Consider the following 19,979-nt stretch of genomic DNA (forward strand, 5'->3'; position numbering starts at 1 on the left):
TCTATCCTATACTATCGTCTATCCTATCCTCTACCCTATCCTATCCTCTATCCTATCCTATCCTCTATCATATCCTATCCTCTATCCTATCCTATTCTCTCTCCTATCCTATCCTCTATCCTATCAAATCCCCTATCCTATGCTCTGTCCTTTCCTATCCTCTATCCTATCCTATCCTCTATCATATCCTATCCTCTATCCTATCCTATCCTCTATCCTATCCTATCCTCTATCCTATCCTATCGTCTATCCTATCCTCTATCCTATCCTATCCTCTATCCTATCCTATTGTCTATCCTATCCTCTGTAATATGCTATCCTCTATCCTAGCCTATCCTCTATCCTATCCTATCGTCTATCCTATCCTCTATCCTATCCTATCCTCTATCCTATCCTATCCTCTATCGTATCCTATCCTCTATCCTATCCTATCCTCTATCCTATCCTCTATCCTATCCTATCTTCTATCAAATCCTATCCTCTACCCAATCCTATCCTCTATCCTATCCTGTCTTCTATCCTATCCTACCCTCTATCCTATCAAATCCCCTATCCTATCCTCTATCCTATCCTATCCTGTATCCTATCCAATCCTCTATCCTATCCTATCCTGTATCCTATCCAATCCTCTATCCTATCCTATCATCTATCATCAATCCTATCCTTTCCTGTATCCTATCCAATCCTATATCCTATCCTATCCTCTATCCTCTCCTATCCTATCCTCTATCCTATCCTATCATCTATCCTCAATCCTATCCTTTCCTGTATCCTATCCAATCCTCTATCCTATCCTGTCCTCTATCCTATCCTATCCTCTATCCTATCCTATCCTCTATCCTATACTATCGTCTATCCTATCCTCTACCCTATCCTATCCTCTATCCTATCCTATCCTCTATCATATCCTATCCTCTATCCTATCCTATTCTCTATCCTATCCTATCCTCTATCCTATCCTATCCTCTATCCTATCCTATCCTCTATCCTATCCTATCCTCTATCCTATCCTATCCTCTATCCTATCCTATCCTCTATCCTATCCTATCCTCTATCCTATCCTATCCTCTATCCTATCCTGTCGTCTATCCTATCCTCTATCCTATCCTATCCTCTATCCTATCCTATCCTCTATCCTATCCTGTCGTCCATCCTATCCTCTATCCTATCCTATCCTCTATCCTATCCTGTCGTCTATCCTATCCTCTATCCTATCCTATCCTCTATCCTATCCTATCCTCTATCCTATCCTATCCTCTATCCTATCCTATCCTCTATCATATCCTCTATCCTATCGTATCCTCTATCCTATCCTATCCTCTATCCTATCCTATCCTCTATCCTATCCTATCCTATATCATATCCTATCCTCTATCCTATCCTATCCTATCCTCTATCCTATCCTATCATCTATCCTCAATCCTATCCTTTCCTGTATCCTATCCAATCCTCTATCCTATCCTGTCCTCTATCCTATCCTATCCTCTATCCTATCCTATCCTCTATCCTATCCTATCCTCTATCCTATCAAATCCCCTATCGTGTCCTCTATCCTATCCTATCCTCTATCCTATCCTATCCTCTATCCTATACTATCGTCTATCCTATCCTCTACCCTATCCTATCCTCTATCCTATCCTATCCTCTATCATATCCTATCCTCTATCCTATCCTATTCTCTCTCCTATCCTATCCTCTATCCTATCAAATCCCCTATCCTATGCTCTGTCCTTTCCTATCCTCTATCCTATCCTATCCTCTATCATATCCAATCCTCTATCCTATCCTATCCTCTATCCTATCCTATCCTCTATCCTATCCTATCCTCTATCCTATCCTATCCTCTATCCTATCCTATCCTCTATCCTATCCTATCCTCTATCCTATCCTATCCTCTATCCTATCCTATCCTCTATCCTATCCTATCCTCTATCCTATCCTATCCTCTATCCTATCCTATCCTCTATCCTATCCTATCCTCTATCCTATCCTATCCTCTATCCTATCCTATCCTCTATCCTATCCTATCCTCTATCCTATCCTATCCTCTATCCTATCCTATCCTCTATCCTATCCTATCCTCTATCCTATCCCATCATCTATCCTATCCTATCCTCTATCCTATCCTATTCTCTATCCTATCCTATCCTCTATCCTATCCTATCCTCTATCCTATCCTATCCTCTATCCTATCCTATCCTCTATCCTATCCTATCCTCTATCCTATCCTATCCTCTATCCTATCCTATCCTCTATCCTATCCTATCCTCTATCCTATCCTATCCTCTATCCTATCCTATCCTCTATCCTATCCTGTCGTCTATCCTATCCTCTATCCTATCCTATCCTCTATCCTATCCTATCCTCTATCCTATCCTGTCGTCTATCCTATCCTCTATCCTATCCTATCCTCTATCCTATCCTGTCGTCTATCCTATCCTCTATCCTATCCTATCCTCTATCCTATCCTATCCTCTATCCTATCCTATCCTCTATCCTATCCTATCCTCTATCCTATCGTATCCTCTATCCTATCCTATCCTCTATCCTATCCTATCCTCTATCCTATCCTATCCTCTATCCTATCGTATCCTCTATCCTATCCTATCCTCTATCCTATCCTATCCTCTATCCTATCCTATCCTCTATCCTATCCTCAATCCTATCCTATGCCCTATCGTATCCTGTTCTGTATCCTATCCAATCCCCTATCCTATCCCCTATCCTATCCTATCGCCTATGATATCGTATCCTCGATCCTATCCTATCCTCTATCCTATCCTATCCTCTATCCTATCCTAGCCTCTATCCTATCCTATCCTCTATAGTATCCTATCCTCTATCGTATCCTATCCTATCCTCTATCCTATCCTATCCTCTATCCTATCCTATCCTCTATCCTATCCTATCCTCTATCCTATCCTATCCTCTATCCTATCCTATCCTCTATCCTATCCTATCCTCTATCCTATCCTATCCTCTATCCTATCCTATCCTCTATCCTATCCTATCCTCTATCCTATCCTATCCTCTATCCTATCCTATCCTCTATCCTATCCTATCCTCTATCCTATCCTATCCTCTATCCTATCCTATCCTCTATCCTATCCTATCCTCTATCCTATCGTATCCTCTATCCTATCCTATCCTCTATCCTATCCTATCCTCTATCCTATCAAATCCCCTATCGTGTCCTCCATCATATCCTATCCTCTATCCTATCCTATTCTCTATCCTATCCTATCCTCTATCCTATCAAATCCCCTATCCTATCCTCTCTCCTTTCCTATCCTCTATCCTATCCTATCCTCTATCATATCCTATCCTCTATCCTATCCTATCCTCTATCCTATCCTATCCTCTATCCTATCCTATCCTCTATCCTATCCTATCCTCTATCCTATCCTATCCTCTATCCTATCCTTTCCTCTATCCTATCCTATCCTCTATCCTATCCTATCCTCTACCCTATCCTATCCTCTATCCTATCCTATCCTCTATCCTATCCTATCCTCTATCCTATCCTATCGTCCATCCTATCCTCTATCCTATCCTCTATCCTATCCTATCCTCTATCCTATCCTATCCTCTATCCTATCCTATCTTCTATCCTATCCTATCCTCCATCCTATCAAATCCCCTATCCTATTCTCTATCCTATCCTATCCTGTTTCCTATCCAATCCTCTATCCTATTCTATCATCTATCATCAATCCTATCCTTTCCTGTATCCTATCCAATCCTCTATCCTATCCTATCCTCTATCCTATCCTATCCTATCCTCTATCCTATCCTATCCTCTATCCTATCCTGTCGTCTATCCTATCCTCTATCCTATCCTATCCTCTATCCTATCCTATCCTCTATCCTATCCTCTATCCTATCCTATCCTCTATCCTATCCTATCCTCTATCCTATCCTATCCTCTATCCTATCCTATCCTCTATCCTATCCTATCCTCTATCCTATCCTATCCTCTATCCTATCCTATCCTCTATCCTATCCTATCCTCTATCCTATCCTATCCTCTATCCTATCCTATCCTCTATCCTATCCTATCCTCTATCCTATCCTATCCTCTATCCTATCCTATCCTCTATCCTATCCTATCCTCTATCCTATCCTATCCTCTATCCTATCCTATCCTCTATCCTATCCTATCCTCTATCCTATCCTATCCTCTATCCTATCCTATCCTCTATCCTATCCTATCCTCTATCCTATCCTATCCTCTATCCTATCCCATCATCTATCCTATCCTATCCTCTATCCTATCCTATTCTCTATCCTATCCTATCCTCTATCCTATCCTATCCTCTATCCTATCCTATCCTCTATCCTATCCTATCCTCTATCCTATCCTATTCTCTATCCTATCCTATCCTCTATCCTATCCTATCCTCTATCCTATCCTATCCTCTATCCTATCCTGTCGTCTATCCTATCCTCTATCCTATCCTATCCTCTATCCTATCCTATCCTCTATCCTATCCTGTCGTCTATCCTATCCTCTATCCTATCCTATCCTCTATCCTATCCTGTCGTCTATCCTATCCTCTATCCTATCCTATCCTCTATCCTATCCTATCCTCTATCCTATCCTATCCTCTATCCTATCCTATCCTCTATCATATCCTCTATCCTATCGTATCCTCTATCCTATCCTATCCTCTATCCTATCCTATCCTCTATCCTATCCTATCCTATATCATATCCTATCCTCTATCCTATCCTATCCTATCCTCTATCCTATCCTATCATCTATCCTCAATCCTATCCTTTCCTGTATCCTATCCAATCCTCTATCCTATCCTGTCCTCTATCCTATCCTATCCTCTATCCTATCCTATCCTCTATCCTATCCTATCCTCTATCCTATCAAATCCCCTATCGTGTCCTCTATCCTATCCTATCCTCTATCCTATCCTATCCTCTATCCTATACTATCGTCTATCCTATCCTCTACCCTATCCTATCCTCTATCCTATCCTATCCTCTATCATATCCTATCCTCTATCCTATCCTATTCTCTCTCCTATCCTATCCTCTATCCTATCAAATCCCCTATCCTATGCTCTGTCCTTTCCTATCCTCTATCCTATCCTATCCTCTATCATATCCTATCCTCTATCCTATCCTATCCTCTATCCTATCCTATCCTCTATCCTATCCTATCGTCTATCCTATCCTCTATCCTATCCTATCCTCTATCCTATCCTATTGTCTATCCTATCCTCTGTAATATGCTATCCTCTATCCTAGCCTATCCTCTATCCTATCCTATCGTCTATCCTATCCTCTATCCTATCCTATCCTCTATCCTATCCTATCCTCTATCGTATCCTATCCTCTATCCTATCCTATCCTCTATCCTATCCTCTATCCTATCCTCTATCCTATCCTATCTTCTATCAAATCCTATCCTCTACCCAATCCTATCCTCTATCCTATCCTGTCTTCTATCCTATCCTACCCTCTATCCTATCAAATCCCCTATCCTATCCTCTATCCTATCCTGTCCTCTATCCTATCCTATCCTCTATCCTATCCTATCCTCTATCCTATACTATCGTCTATCCTATCCTCTACCCTATCCTATCCTCTATCCTATCCTATCCTCTATCATATCCTATCCTCTATCCTATCCTATTCTCTATCCTATCCTATCCTCTATCCTATCAAATCCCCTATCCTATCCTCTGTCCTTTCCTATCCTCTATCCTATCCTATCCTCTATCATATCCTATCCTCTATCCTATCCTATCCTCTATCCTATCCTATCCTCTATCCTATCCTATCGTCTATCCTATCCTCTATCCTATCCTATCCTCTATCCTATCCTATTGTCTATCCTATCCTCTGTCCTATCCTATCCTCTATCCTATCCTATCCTCTATCCTATCCTATCGTCTATCCTATCCTCTATCCTATCCTATCCTCTATCATATCCTCTCCTCTATCCTATCCTATCCTCTATCCTATCCTATCCTCTATCCTATCCTATCGTCTATCCTATCCTCTATCCTATCCTATCCTCTACCCTATCCTATCCTCTATCCAATCCAATCCTCTATCCTATCCTATCATCTATCCTCAATCCTATCCTTTCCTGTATCCTATCCAATCCTCCATCCTATCCTGTCCTCTATCCTATCCTATCCTCTATCCTATACTATCGTCTATCCTATCCTCTACCCTATCCTATCCTCTATCCAATCCTATCCTCTATCATATCCTATCCTCTATCCTATCCTATTCTCTATCCTATCCTATCCTCTATCCTATCAAATCCCCTATCCTATCCTCTGTCCTTTCCTATCCTCTATCCTATCCTATCCTCTATCATATCCTATCCTCTATCCTATCCTATCCTCTATCCTATCCTATCCTCTATCCTATCCAATCGTCTATCCTATCCTCTATCCTATCCTATCGTCTATCCTATCCTCTATCCTATCCTCTATCCTATCCTCTATCCTATCCTATCTTCTATCCTATCCTATCCTCTATCATATCCTATCGTCTATCCTATCCTCTATCCTATCGTATCCTCTATCCTATCCTATCCTCTATCCTATCCTATCCTCTATCCTATCCTATCCTCTATCCTATCCTATCCTCTATCCTATCCTATCCTCTATCCTATCCTATCCTCTATCCTATCCTATCCTCTATCCTATCCTATCCTCTATCCTATCCTATCCTCTATCCTATCCTATCCTCTATCCTATCCTATCCTCTATCCTATCCTATCCTCTATCCTATCCTATCCTCTATCCTATCCTATCCTCTATCCTTTCCTATTGTCTATCCTATCCTCTATCCTATCCTATCCTCTATCCTATCCTATCCTCTATCCTATCCTATCCTGTATCCTATCCTATCATCTATCCTCAATCCTATCCTTTCCTGTATCCTATCCTATCCTCTATCGTATCCTATCCTCTATCCTATAAAATCCTCTATCCTATCCTATCCTCTATCCTATCCTATCCTCTATCCTATCCTATCGTCTATCCTATCCTCTATCCTATCAAATCCCCCATCGTGTCCTCTATCCTATCCTATCCTCTATCCTATCCTATCCTCTATCCTATACTATCGTCTATCCTATCCTCTACCCTATCCTCTCCTCCATCCTATCCTATCCTCTATCATATCCTATCCTCTATCCTATCCTATTCTCTATCCTATCCTATCCACTATCCTATCAAATCCTCTATCCTATCCTCTATCCTATCCTATCCTCTATCCTATCCTATGCTGTATCCTATCCAATCCTCTATCCTATCCTATCATCTATCATCAATCCTATCCTTTCCTGTATCCTATCCAATCCTCTATCCTATCCTATCTTATCCTCTATCCTATCCTATCCTATCCTCTACCCTATCCTATCCTCTATCGTATCCTATCGTCTATCCTATCCTCTATCCTATCCTATCCTGTATCCTATCCAATCCTCTATCCTATCCTATCATCTATCCTCAATCCTATCCTTTCCTGTATCCTATCCAATCCTCTATCCTATCCTATCGTCTATCCTATCCTCTATAATATCCTATCCTCTATCCTATCCTATCTTCTATCCTATCCTATCCTCTATCCTATCAAATCCATTATCCTATCCTCCGTCCTTTCCTATCCTCTATCCTATCCTATCCTCTATCATATCCTATCCTCTATCCTATCCTATCCTCTATCCTATCCTATCCTCTATCCTATCCTATCGTCTATCCTATCCTCTATCCTATCCTATCCTCTGTCCTATCCTATCCTCTATCCTATCCTATCCTCTATCGTATCCTATCCTCTATCCTATCCTATCTTCTATCCTATCCTATCCTCTATCCTATCAAATCCCCTATAATATCCTCTATCCTATCCTATCCTCTATCCTATCCTATCCTATCCTCTATCCTATCCTATCCTCTATCCTATCCTATCCTATCCTCTATCCTATCCTATCCTATCCTCTATCCTATCCTATCCTCTATCCTATCCTATCCTATCCTCTATCCTATCCTATCCTCTATCCTATCCTATCCTCTATCCTATCCTATCGTCTATCCTATCCTCTATCCTATCCTATCCTCTATCCTATCCTATCCTCTATCCTATCCTATCCTCTATCCTATCCTATCCTCTATCCTATCCTATCCTCTATCCTATCCTATCCTCTATCCTATCCTATCCTCTATCCTATCCTATCCTCTATCCTATCCTGTCGTCTATCCTATCCTCTATCCTATCAAAACCCCTATCCAATCCTCTATCCTATCAAATCCCCTATCTTATCCCCTATCCTATCCTATCCTCTATCCTATCCTATCGTCTATCCTATCCTCTATCCTATCCTATCCTCTATTCTATCCTATCCTCTATCCTATCCTATCCTCTATCCTATCCTATCCTCTATCCTATCCTATCCTCTATCCTATCCTATCCTCTATCCTATCCTATCCTCTATCCTATCCTATCCTCTATCCTATCCTATCTTCTATCCTATCCTATCCTCTATCCTATAATATCCTCTATCCTATCCTATCCTCTATCCAATCCTCTATCCTATCCTATCCTGTATTCTATCCTATCCTGTATCCTATCAAATCCCCTATCCTATCCTCTATCCTATCATATCGTCTATCCTATCCTATCCTCTATCCTATCCTATCGTCTATCCTATCCTCTATCCTATCCTATCGTCTATCCTATCGTCTATCCTATCCTCTATCCTATCCTATCCTCTATCCTATCCTATCCTCTATCCTATCCTAACCTGTATCCTATCCTATCCTCTATCATATCCTATCATCTATCATCAATCCTATCCTTTCCTGTATCCTATCCAATCCTCTATCCTATCCTATCCTCTATCCTATCCTATCCTATCCTCTATCCTATCCTATCCTCTATCCTATCCTATCCTCTATCCTATCCTCTATCCTATCCTATCCTCTAACCTATCCTATCCTCTATCCTATCCTATCCTGTTTCCTATCCAATCCTCTATCCTATTCTATCATCTATCATCAATCCTATCCTTTCCTGTATCCTATCCAATCCTCTATCCTATCCTATCCTCTATCCTATCCTATCCTATCCTCTATCCTATCCTATCGACTATCCTATCCTCTATCCTATCCTATCATCTATCCTCAATCCTATCCTTTCCTGTATCCTATCCAATCCTCTATCCTATCCTGTCCTCTATCCTATCCTATCCTCTATCCTATCCTATCCTGTATCCTATCCTATCCTGTATCATATCCAATCCTCTATCCTATCCTATCCTCTATCCCATCCTATCCTCTATCCTATCCTATCCTCTATCCTATCCTATCCTCTATCCTATCCTCTCCTCTATCCTATCCTATCCTCTATCCTATCAAATCCCCTATCCTATCCTCTGTCCTTTCCTATCCTCTATCCTATCCTATCCTCTGTCCTATCCTATCCTCTATCCTATCCTATCCTATCCTGTATCCTATCCTATCCTCTATCCTACCCTATCCTCTATCCTATCCTGTCCTCTATCCTATCCTATCCTCTATCGTATCCTATCCTGTATCCTATCCAATCCTCTATCCTATCCTATCCTCTATCCTATCCTATCCTCTATCCTATCCTATCCTCTATCCTATCCTATCCTCTATCCTATCCTATCCTCTATCCTATCCTATCCTCTATCCTATCAAATCCCCTATCGTGTCTTCCATCATATCCTATCCTCTATCCTATCCTATTCTCTATCCTATCCTATCCTCTATCCTATCAAATCCCCTATCCTATCCTCTGTCCTTTCCTATCCTCTATCCTATCCTATCCTCTATCATATCCTATCCTCTATCCTATCCTATCCTCTATCCTATTCTATCCTCTATCCTATCCTATCCTCTATCCTATCCTATCCTCTATCCTATCCTATCCTCTATCCTATCCTATCCTCTATCCTATCCTATCCTCTATCCTATCCTATCCTCTATCCTATCCTATCGTCTATCCTATCCTCTATCCTATCCTCTATCCTATCCTATCCTCTATCCTATCCTATCCTCTATCCTATCCTATCCTCTATCCTATCAAATCCCCTATCCTATTCTCTATCCTATCCTATCCTGTTTCCTATCCAAACCTCTATCCTATCCTATCATCTATCATCAATCCTATCCTTTCCTGTATCCTATCCAATCCTCTATCCTATCCTATCCTCTATCCTATCCTATCCTATCCTCTATCCTATCCTATCCTATCCTCTATCCTATCCTATCCTCTATCCTATCCTATCCTCTATCCTATCCTATCCTCTATCCTATCCTATCCTCTATCCTATCCTATCCTCTATCCTATCCTATCCTCTATCCTATCCTATCGTCTATCCTATCCTCTATCCTATCCTATCCTCTATCCTATCCTATCCTCTATCCTATCCTATCCTCTATCCTATCCTATCCTCTATCCTATCCTATCCTCTATCCTATCCTATCCTCTATCCTATCCTATCCTCTATCCTATCCTATCCTCTATCCTATCCTATCCTCTATCCTATCCTATCCTCTATCCTATCCTATCCTCTATCCTATCCTATCCTCTATCCTATAATATCCTCTATCCTATCCTATCCTCTATCCAATCCTCTATCCTATCCTATCCTCTATTCTATCCTATCCTGTATCCTATCAAATCCCCTATCCTATCCTCTATCCTATCATATCGTCTATCCTATCCTACCCTCTATCCTATCCTTTCCCGTATCCTATCCAATCCTCTATCCTATCCTATCCTCTATCCTATCTTATCGTCTATCCTATCCTCTATCCTAACCTATCCTCTATCCTATCCTATCCACTATCCTATCCTATCCTATCCTCTATCCTATCCTATCCTATATCCTATCCTATCCTCTATCCTATCCTATCTTCTATCCTATCCTATCCTCTATCCTATAATATCCTCTATCCTATCCTATCCTCTATCCAATCCTCTATCCTATCCTATCCTCTATTCTATCCTATCCTGTATCCTATCAAATCCCCTATCCTATCCTCTATCCTATCATATCGTCTATCCTATCCTACCCTCTATCCTATCCTATCGTCTATCCTATCCTCTATCCTATCCTATCGTCTATCCTATCGTCTATCCTATCCTCTATCCTATCCTATCCTCTATCCTATCCTATCCTCTATCCTATCCTGTCGTCTATCCTATCCTCTATCCTATCCTATCCTCTATCCTATCCTATCCTCTATCCTATCCTATCCTCTATCCTATCAAAACCTCTATCCAATCCTCTATCCTATCAAATCCCCTATCCTATCCTCTATCCTATCCTATCCTCTATCCTATCAAATCCCCTATCCTATCCTCTATCCTATCCTATCCTGTATCCTATCCTATCCTCTATCATATCCTATCATCTATCCTCAATCCTATCCTTTCCTGTATCCTATCCAATCCTCTATCCTATCAAATCCCCTATCCTATCCTCTATCCTATAATATCCTCTATCCTATCCTATCCTCTATCCAATCCTCTATCCTATCCTATCCTCTATTCTATCCTATCCTGTATCCTATCAAATCCCCTATCCTATCCTCTATCCTATCATATCGTCTATCCTATCCTACCCTCTATCCTATCCTATCGTCTATCCTATCCTCTATCCTATCCTATCGTCTATCCTATCGTCTATCCTATCCTCTATCCTATCCTATCCTCTATCCTATCCTATCCTCTATCCTATCCTATCCTCTATCCTATCCTATCCTCTATCCTATCGTATCCTCTATCCTATCCTATCCTCTATCCTATCCTATCCTCTATCCTATCGTATCCTCTATCCTATCCTATCCTCTATCCTATCGTATCCTCTATCCTATCCTATCCTCTATCCTATCCTATCCTCTATCCTATCCTATCCTCTATCCTATCCTCAATCCTATCCTATGCCCTATCGTATCCTGTTCTGTATCCTATCCAATCCCCTATCCTATCCCCTATCCTATCCTATCGCCTATGATATCGTATCCTCGATCCTATCCTATCCTCTATCCTATCCTATCCTCTATCCTATCCTAGCCTCTATCCTATCCTATCCTCTATAGTATCGTATCCTCTATCGTATCCTATCCTATCCTCTATCCTATCCTATCCTCTATCCTATCCTATCCTCTATCCTATCCTATCCTCTATCCTATCCTAGCATCTATCCTATCCTATCCTCTATCCTATCCGCTATCCTATCCTATCTTCTATCCTATCCTATCCTCTATCCTATCAAATCCCCTATCCTATCCTATCCTCTATCCTATCCTATCCTCTATCCTATCCTATCCTATCCTCTATCCTATCCTATCCTCTATCCTATCCTATCCTCTATCCTATCCTATCCTATATCCTATCCTATCCTCTATCCTATCGTATCCTCTATCCTATCCTATCCTCTATCCTATCCTATCCTCTATCCTATCATATCCTCTATCCTATCCTATCCTCTATCCTATCCTATCCTCTATCCTATCCTATCCTCTATCCTATCCTATCCTCTATCCTATCCTATCCTCTATCCTATCCTATCCTCTATCCTATCCTATCCTCTATCCTATCCTATCCTCTATCCTATCCTATCCTCTATCCTATCCTATCCTCTATCCTATCCTATCCTCTATCCTATCCTATCCTCTATCCTATCCTATCCTATCCTCTATCCTATCCTATCCTATCCTCTATCCTATCCTATCCTCTATCCTATCCTATCCTCTATCCTATCCTATCGTCTATCCTATCCTCTATCCTATCCTATCCTCTATCCTATCCTATCCTCTATCCTATCCTATCCTCTATCCTATCCTATCCTCTATCCTATCCTATCCTCTATCCTATCCTATCGTCTATCCTCTATCCTATCCTATCCTCTATCCTATCCTATCCTCTATCATATCCTATCATCTATCTTCAATCCTATCCTTTCCTGTATCCTATCCAATCCTCTATCCTATCCTATCCTCTATCCTATCCTATCCTCTATCCTATCCTCTATCCTATCCTATCCTCTATCCTATCCTCTATCCTATCCTATCCTCTATCCTATCCTATCCTCTATCCTATCCTATCCTCTATCCTATCCTATCGTCTATCCTATCCTCTATCCTATCCTATCCTCTATCCTATCCTATCCTCTAACCTATCCTATCCTCTATCCTATCCTATCCTCTATCCTATCCTATCCTCTATCATATCCTATCATCTATCTTCAATCCTATCCTTTCCTGTATCCTATCCAATCCTCTATCCTATCCTATCCTCTATCCTATCCTGTCCTCTATCCTATCCTATCCTCTATCCTATCCTCTATCCTATAATATCCTCTATCCTATCAAATCCCCTATCCTATCCTATCGTCTATCCTATCCTCTATCCTATCCTATCATCTATCCTATCCTATCCTATCCTCTATCCTATCCTATCCTCTATCCTATCCTATCCTCTATCCTATCCTATCCTCTATCCTATCCTATCCTCTATCCTATCCTATCCTCTATCCTATCCTATCTTCTATCCTATCCTATCCTCTATCCTATCAAATCCCCTATCCTATCCTCTATCCTATCCTATCCTCTATCCTATCATATCCTCTATCCTATAATATCCTCTATCCTATCCTGTCCTATATCCAATCCTCTATCCTATCCTATCCTCTATTCTATCCTATCCTGTATCCTATCAAATCCCCTATCCTATCCTCTATCCTATCATATCGTCTATCCTATCCTATCCTCTATCCTAGCCTATCGTCTATCCTATCGTCTATCCTATCCTCTATCCTATCCTATCCTCTATCCTATGCTATCCTCTATCCTATCCTGTCGTCTATCCTATCCTCTATGCTATCCTATCCTCTATCCTATCCTATCCTCTATCCTATCCTATCCTCTATCCTATCCTATCCTCTATCCTATCCTATCCTCTATCCTATCGTATCCTCTATCCTATCCTATCCTCTATCCTATCCTATCCTCTATCCTATCCTATCCTCTATCCTATCCTATCCTCTATCCTATCCTATCCTATCGTCTATCCTACCCTATCCTCTATCCTATCCTATCGTCTATCCTATCCTCTATCCTATCCTCTATCCTATCCTATCCTCTATCCTATCAAAACCCCTATCCAATCCTCTATCCTATCAAATCCCCTATCCTATCCTCTATCCTATCCTATCCTCTATCCTATCCTATCGTCTATCCTATCCTCTATCCTATCCTATCCTCTATCCTATCAAATCCCCTATCCTATCCTCTATCCTATCCTATCCTCTATCATATCCTATCATCTATCCTCAATCCTATCCTTTCCTGTATCCTATCCAATCCTCTATCCTATCAAATCCCCTATCCTATCCTCTATCCTATCCTATCCTCTATCCTATCCTATCCTCTATCCTATCCTATCCTCTATCCTATCCTATCCTCTATCCTATCCTATCCTCTATCCTATCCTATCCTCTATCCTATCCTATCCTCTATCCTATCCTATCCTCTATCCTATCCTATCCTCTATCCTATCCTATCCTCTATCCTATCCTATCCTCTATCCTATCCTATCCTCTATCCTATCCTATCCTCTATCCTATCCTATCCTCTATCCTATCCTATCCTATCGTCTATCCTATCCTATCCTCTATCCTATCCTATCGTCTATCCTATCCTCTATCCTATCCTCTATCCTATCCTATCCTCTATCCTATCAAAACCCCTATCCAATCCTCTATCCTATCAAATCCCCTATCCTATCCTCTATCCTATCCTATCCTCTATCCTATCCTATCCTCTATCCTATCAAATCCCCTATCCTATCCTCTATCCTATCCTATCCTGTATCCTATCCTATCCCCTATCATATCCTATCATCTATCCTCAATCCTATCCTTTCCTGTATCCTATCCAATCCTCTATCCTATCAAATCCCCTATCCTATCCTCTATCCTATCCTATTCTCTATCCTATCCTCTATCCTATCCTATGCCCTATCGTATCCTGTTCTGTATCCTATCCAATCCCCTATCTTATCCTCTATCCTATCCTATCGCCTATGATATCGTATCATCTATCCTATCCTATCCTCTATCCTATCCTATCTTCTGTCCTATCCTATCCTCTATCCTATCAAATCCCCTATCCTATCCTCTATCCTATCCTATCCTCTATCCTATCCTATCGTCTATCCTATCCTCTATCCTATCCTATCCTCTATCCTATCCTCTATCCTATCCTCTATCCTATCCTATCCTCTATCCTATCCTATCATCTATCATCAATCCTATCATCTATCATCAATCCTATCCTTTCCTGTCCTATCGTCTATCCTATCCTCTATCCTATCCTATCCTCTATCCTATCCTATCCTCTAACCTATCCTGTCCTCTATCCTATCCTATCCTCTATCCTATCATATCCTCTATCCTATAATATCCTCTATCCTATCCTATCCTCTATCCAATTCTCTATCCTATTCTATCCTCTATTCTATCCTATCCTGTATCCTATCAAATCCCCTATCCTATCCTCTATCCTATCATATCGTCTTTCCTATCCTATCCTCTATCCTATCCTATCGTCTATCCTATCGTCTATCCTATCCTCTATCCTATCCTATCCTCTATCCTATCCTATCCTCTATCCTATCCTGTCGTCTATCCTATCCTCTATCCTATCCTATCCTCTATCCTATCCTATCCTCTATCCTATCCTATGCCCTATCGTATCCTGTTCTGTATCCTATCCAATCCCCTATCCTATCCTCTATCCTATCCTATCGCCTATGATATCGTATCCTCTATCCTATCCTATCCTCTATCCTATCCTATCCTCTATCCTATCCTATCTTCTGTCCTATCCTATCCTCTATCCTATCAAATCCCCTATCCTATCCTATCCTCTATCCTATCCCATCGTCTATCCTATCCTCTATCCTATCCTATCCTCTATCCTATCCTCTATCCTATCATCTATCCTATCCTATCCTCTATCCTATCCTATCATCTATCATCAATCCTATCCTTTCCTGCATCCTATCCAATCCTATATCCTATCCTATCCTCTATCCTATCTTATCCTATCCTCTATCCTATCCTATCCTCTATCCTATCCTATCCTCTATCCTATCCTATCCTCTATCCTATCCTATCCTCTATCCTATCCTCTATCCTATCCTATCCTCTATCCTATCCTATCCTCTATCCTATCCTATCCTCTATCCTATCCTATCCTCTATCCTATCCTATCGTCTATCCTATCCTCTATCCTATCCTATCCTCTATCCTATCCTATCCTCTAACCTATCCTATCCTCTATCCTATCCTATCCTCTATCCTATCCTATCCTCTATCATATCCTATCATCTATCTTCAATCCTATCCTTTCCTGTATCCTATCCAATCCTCTATCCTATCCTATCCTCTATCCTATCCTATCCTCTATCCTATCCTCTATCCTATCCTATCCTCTATCCTATCCTCTATCCTATCCTATCCTCTATCCTATCCTATCCTCTATCCTATCCTATCCTCTATCCTATCCTATCGTCTATCCTATCCTCTATCCTATCCTATCCCCTATCCTATCCTATCCTCTAACCTATCCTATCCTCTATCCTATCCTATCCTCTATCCTATCCTATCCTCTATCATATCCTATCATCTATCTTCAATCCTATCCTTTCCTGTATCCTATCCAATCCTCTATCCTATCCTATCCTCTATCCTATCCTGTCCTCTATCCTATCCTATCCTCTATCCTATCCTCTATCCTATAATATCCTCTATCCTATCAAATCCCCTATCCTATCCTATCGTCTATCCTATCCTCTATCCTATCCTATCATCTATCCTATCCTATCCTATCCTCTATCCTATCCTATCCTCTATCCTATCCTATCCTCTATCCTATCCTATCCTCTATCCTATCCTATCCTCTATCCTATCCTATCCTCTATCCTATCCTATCCTCTATCCTATCCTATCCTCTATCCTATCAAATCCCCTATCCTATCCTCTATCCTATCCTATCCTCTATCCTATCATATCCTCTATCCTATAATATCCTCTATCCTATCCTGTCCTATATCCAATCCTCTATCCTATCCTATCCTCTATTCTATCCTATCCTGTATCCTATCAAATCCCCTATCCTATCCTCTATCCTATCATATCGTCTATCCTATCCTATCGTCTATCCTAGCCTATCGTCTATCCTATCGTCTATCCTATCCTCTATCCTATCCTATCCTCTATCCTATGCTATCCTCTATCCTATCCTGTCGTCTATCCTATCCTCTATGCTATCCTATCCTCTATCCTATCCTATCCTCTATCCTATCCTATCCTCTATCCTATCCTATCCTCTATCCTATCCTATCCTCTATCCTATCGTATCCTCTATCCTATCCTATCCTCTATCCTATCCTATCCTCTATCCTATCCTATCCTCTATCCTATCCTATCCTCTATCCTATCCTATCCTATCGTCTATCCTATCCTATCCTCTATCCTATCCTATCGTCTATCCTATCCTCTATCCTATCCTCTATCCTATCCTATCCTCTATCCTATCAAAACCCCTATCCAATCCTCTATCCTATCAAATCCCCTATCCTATCCTCTATCCTATCCTATCCTCTATCCTATCCTATCGTCTATCCTATCCTCTATCCTATACTATCCTCTATCCTATCAAATCCCCTATCCTATCCTCTATCCTATCCTATCCTCTATCATATCCTATCATCTATCCTCAATCCTATCCTTTCCTGTATCCTATCCAATCCTCTATCCTATCAAATCCCCTATCCTATCCTCTATCCTATCCTATCCTCTATCCTATCCTATCCTCTATCCTATCCTATCCTCTATCCTATCCTATCCTATCCTCTATCCTATCCTATCCTCTATCCTATCCTATCCTCTATCCTATCCTATCCTCTATCCTATCCTATCCTCTATCCTATCCTATCCTCTATCCTATCCTATCCTATCGTCTATCCTATCCTATCCTCTATCCTATCCTATCGTCTATCCTATCCTCTATCCTATCCTCTATCCTATCCTATCCTCTATCCTATCAAAACCCCTATCCAATCCTCTATCCTATCAAAACCCCTATCCAATCCTCTATCCTATCAAATCCCCTATCCTATCCTCTATCCTATCCTATCCTCTATCCTATCCTATCGTCTATCCTATCCTCTATCCTATCCTATCCTCTATCCTATCAAATCCCCTATCCTATCCTCTATCCTATCCTATCCTCTATCATATCCTATCATCTATCCTCAATCCTATCCTTTCCTGTATCCTATCCAATCCTCTATCCTATCAAATCCCCTATCCTATCCTCTATCCTATCCTATCCTCTATCCTATCCTATCCTCTATCCTATCCTATCCTCTATCCTATCCTATCCTCTATCCTATCCTATCCTCTATCCTATCCTATCCTCTATCCTATCCTATCCTCTATCCTATCCTATCCTCTATCCTATCCTATCCTATCGTCTATCCTATCCTATCCTCTATCCTATCCTATCGTCTATCCTATCCTCTATCCTATCCTCTATCCTATCCTATCCTCTATCCTATCAAAACCCCTATCCAATCCTCTATCCTATCAAATCCCCTATCCTATCCTCTATCCTATCCTATCCTCTATCCTATCCTATCGTCTATCCTATCCTCTATCCTATCCTATCCTCTATCCTATCAAATCCCCTATCCTATCCTCTATCCTATCCTATCCTGTATCCTATCCTATCCCCTATCATATCCTATCATCTATCCTCAATCCTATCCTTTCCTGTATCCTATCCAATCCTCTATCCTATCAAATCCCCTATCCTATCCTCTATCCTATCCTATTCTCTATCCTATCCTCTATCCTATCCTATGCCCTATCGTATCCTGTTCTGTATCCTATCCAATCCCCTATCTTATCCTCTATCCTATCCTATCGCCTATGATATCGTATCATCTATCCTATCCTATCCTCTATCCTATCCTATCTTCTGTCCTATCCTATCCTCTATCCTATCAAATCCCCTATCCTATCCTCTATCCTATCCTATCCTCTATCCTATCCTATCGTCTATCCTATCCTCTATCCTATCCTATCCTCTATCCTATCCTCTATCCTATCCTCTATCCTATCCTATCCTCTATCCTATCCTATCCTATCATCTATCATCAATCCTATCATCTATCATCAATCCTATCCTTTCCTGTCCTATCGTCTATCCTATCCTCTATCCTATCCTATCCTCTATCCTATCCTATCCTCTAACCTATCCTGTCCTCTATCCTATCCTATCCTCTATCCTATCCTATCCTCTATCATATCCTGTCATCTATCTTCAATCCTATCCTTTCCTGTATCCTATCCAATCCTCTATCCTATCCTATCCTCTATCCTATCCTGTCCTCTATCCTATCCTATCCTCTATCCTATCCTCTATCCTATAATATCCTCTATCCTATCAAATCCCCTATCCTATCCTATCGTCTATCCTATCCTCTATCCTATCCTATCCTCTATCCTATCCTATCCTATCCTCTATCCTATCCTATCCTCTATCCTATCCTATCCTCTATCCTATCCTATCCTCTATCCTATCCTATGCTCTATCCTATCCTATCCTCTATCCTATCCTATCTTCTATCCTATCCTATCCTCTATCCTATCAAATCCCCTATCCTATCCTCTATCCTATCCTATCCTCTATCCTATCAAATCCCCTATCCTATCCTCTATCCTATCCTATCCTCTATCCTATCATATCCTCTATCCTATAATATCCTCTATCCTATCCTATCCTCTATCCAATTCTCTATCCTATTCTATCCTCTATTCTATCCTATCCTGTATCCTATCAAATCCCCTATCCTATCCTCTATCCTATCATATCGTCTTTCCTATCCTATCCTCTATC

Source organism: Halictus rubicundus, unplaced genomic scaffold (genome assembly GCF_050948215.1).
Source record: "Halictus rubicundus isolate RS-2024b unplaced genomic scaffold, iyHalRubi1_principal scaffold0056, whole genome shotgun sequence".
Classification (NCBI taxonomy): Eukaryota; Metazoa; Arthropoda; class Insecta; order Hymenoptera; family Halictidae; genus Halictus; species Halictus rubicundus.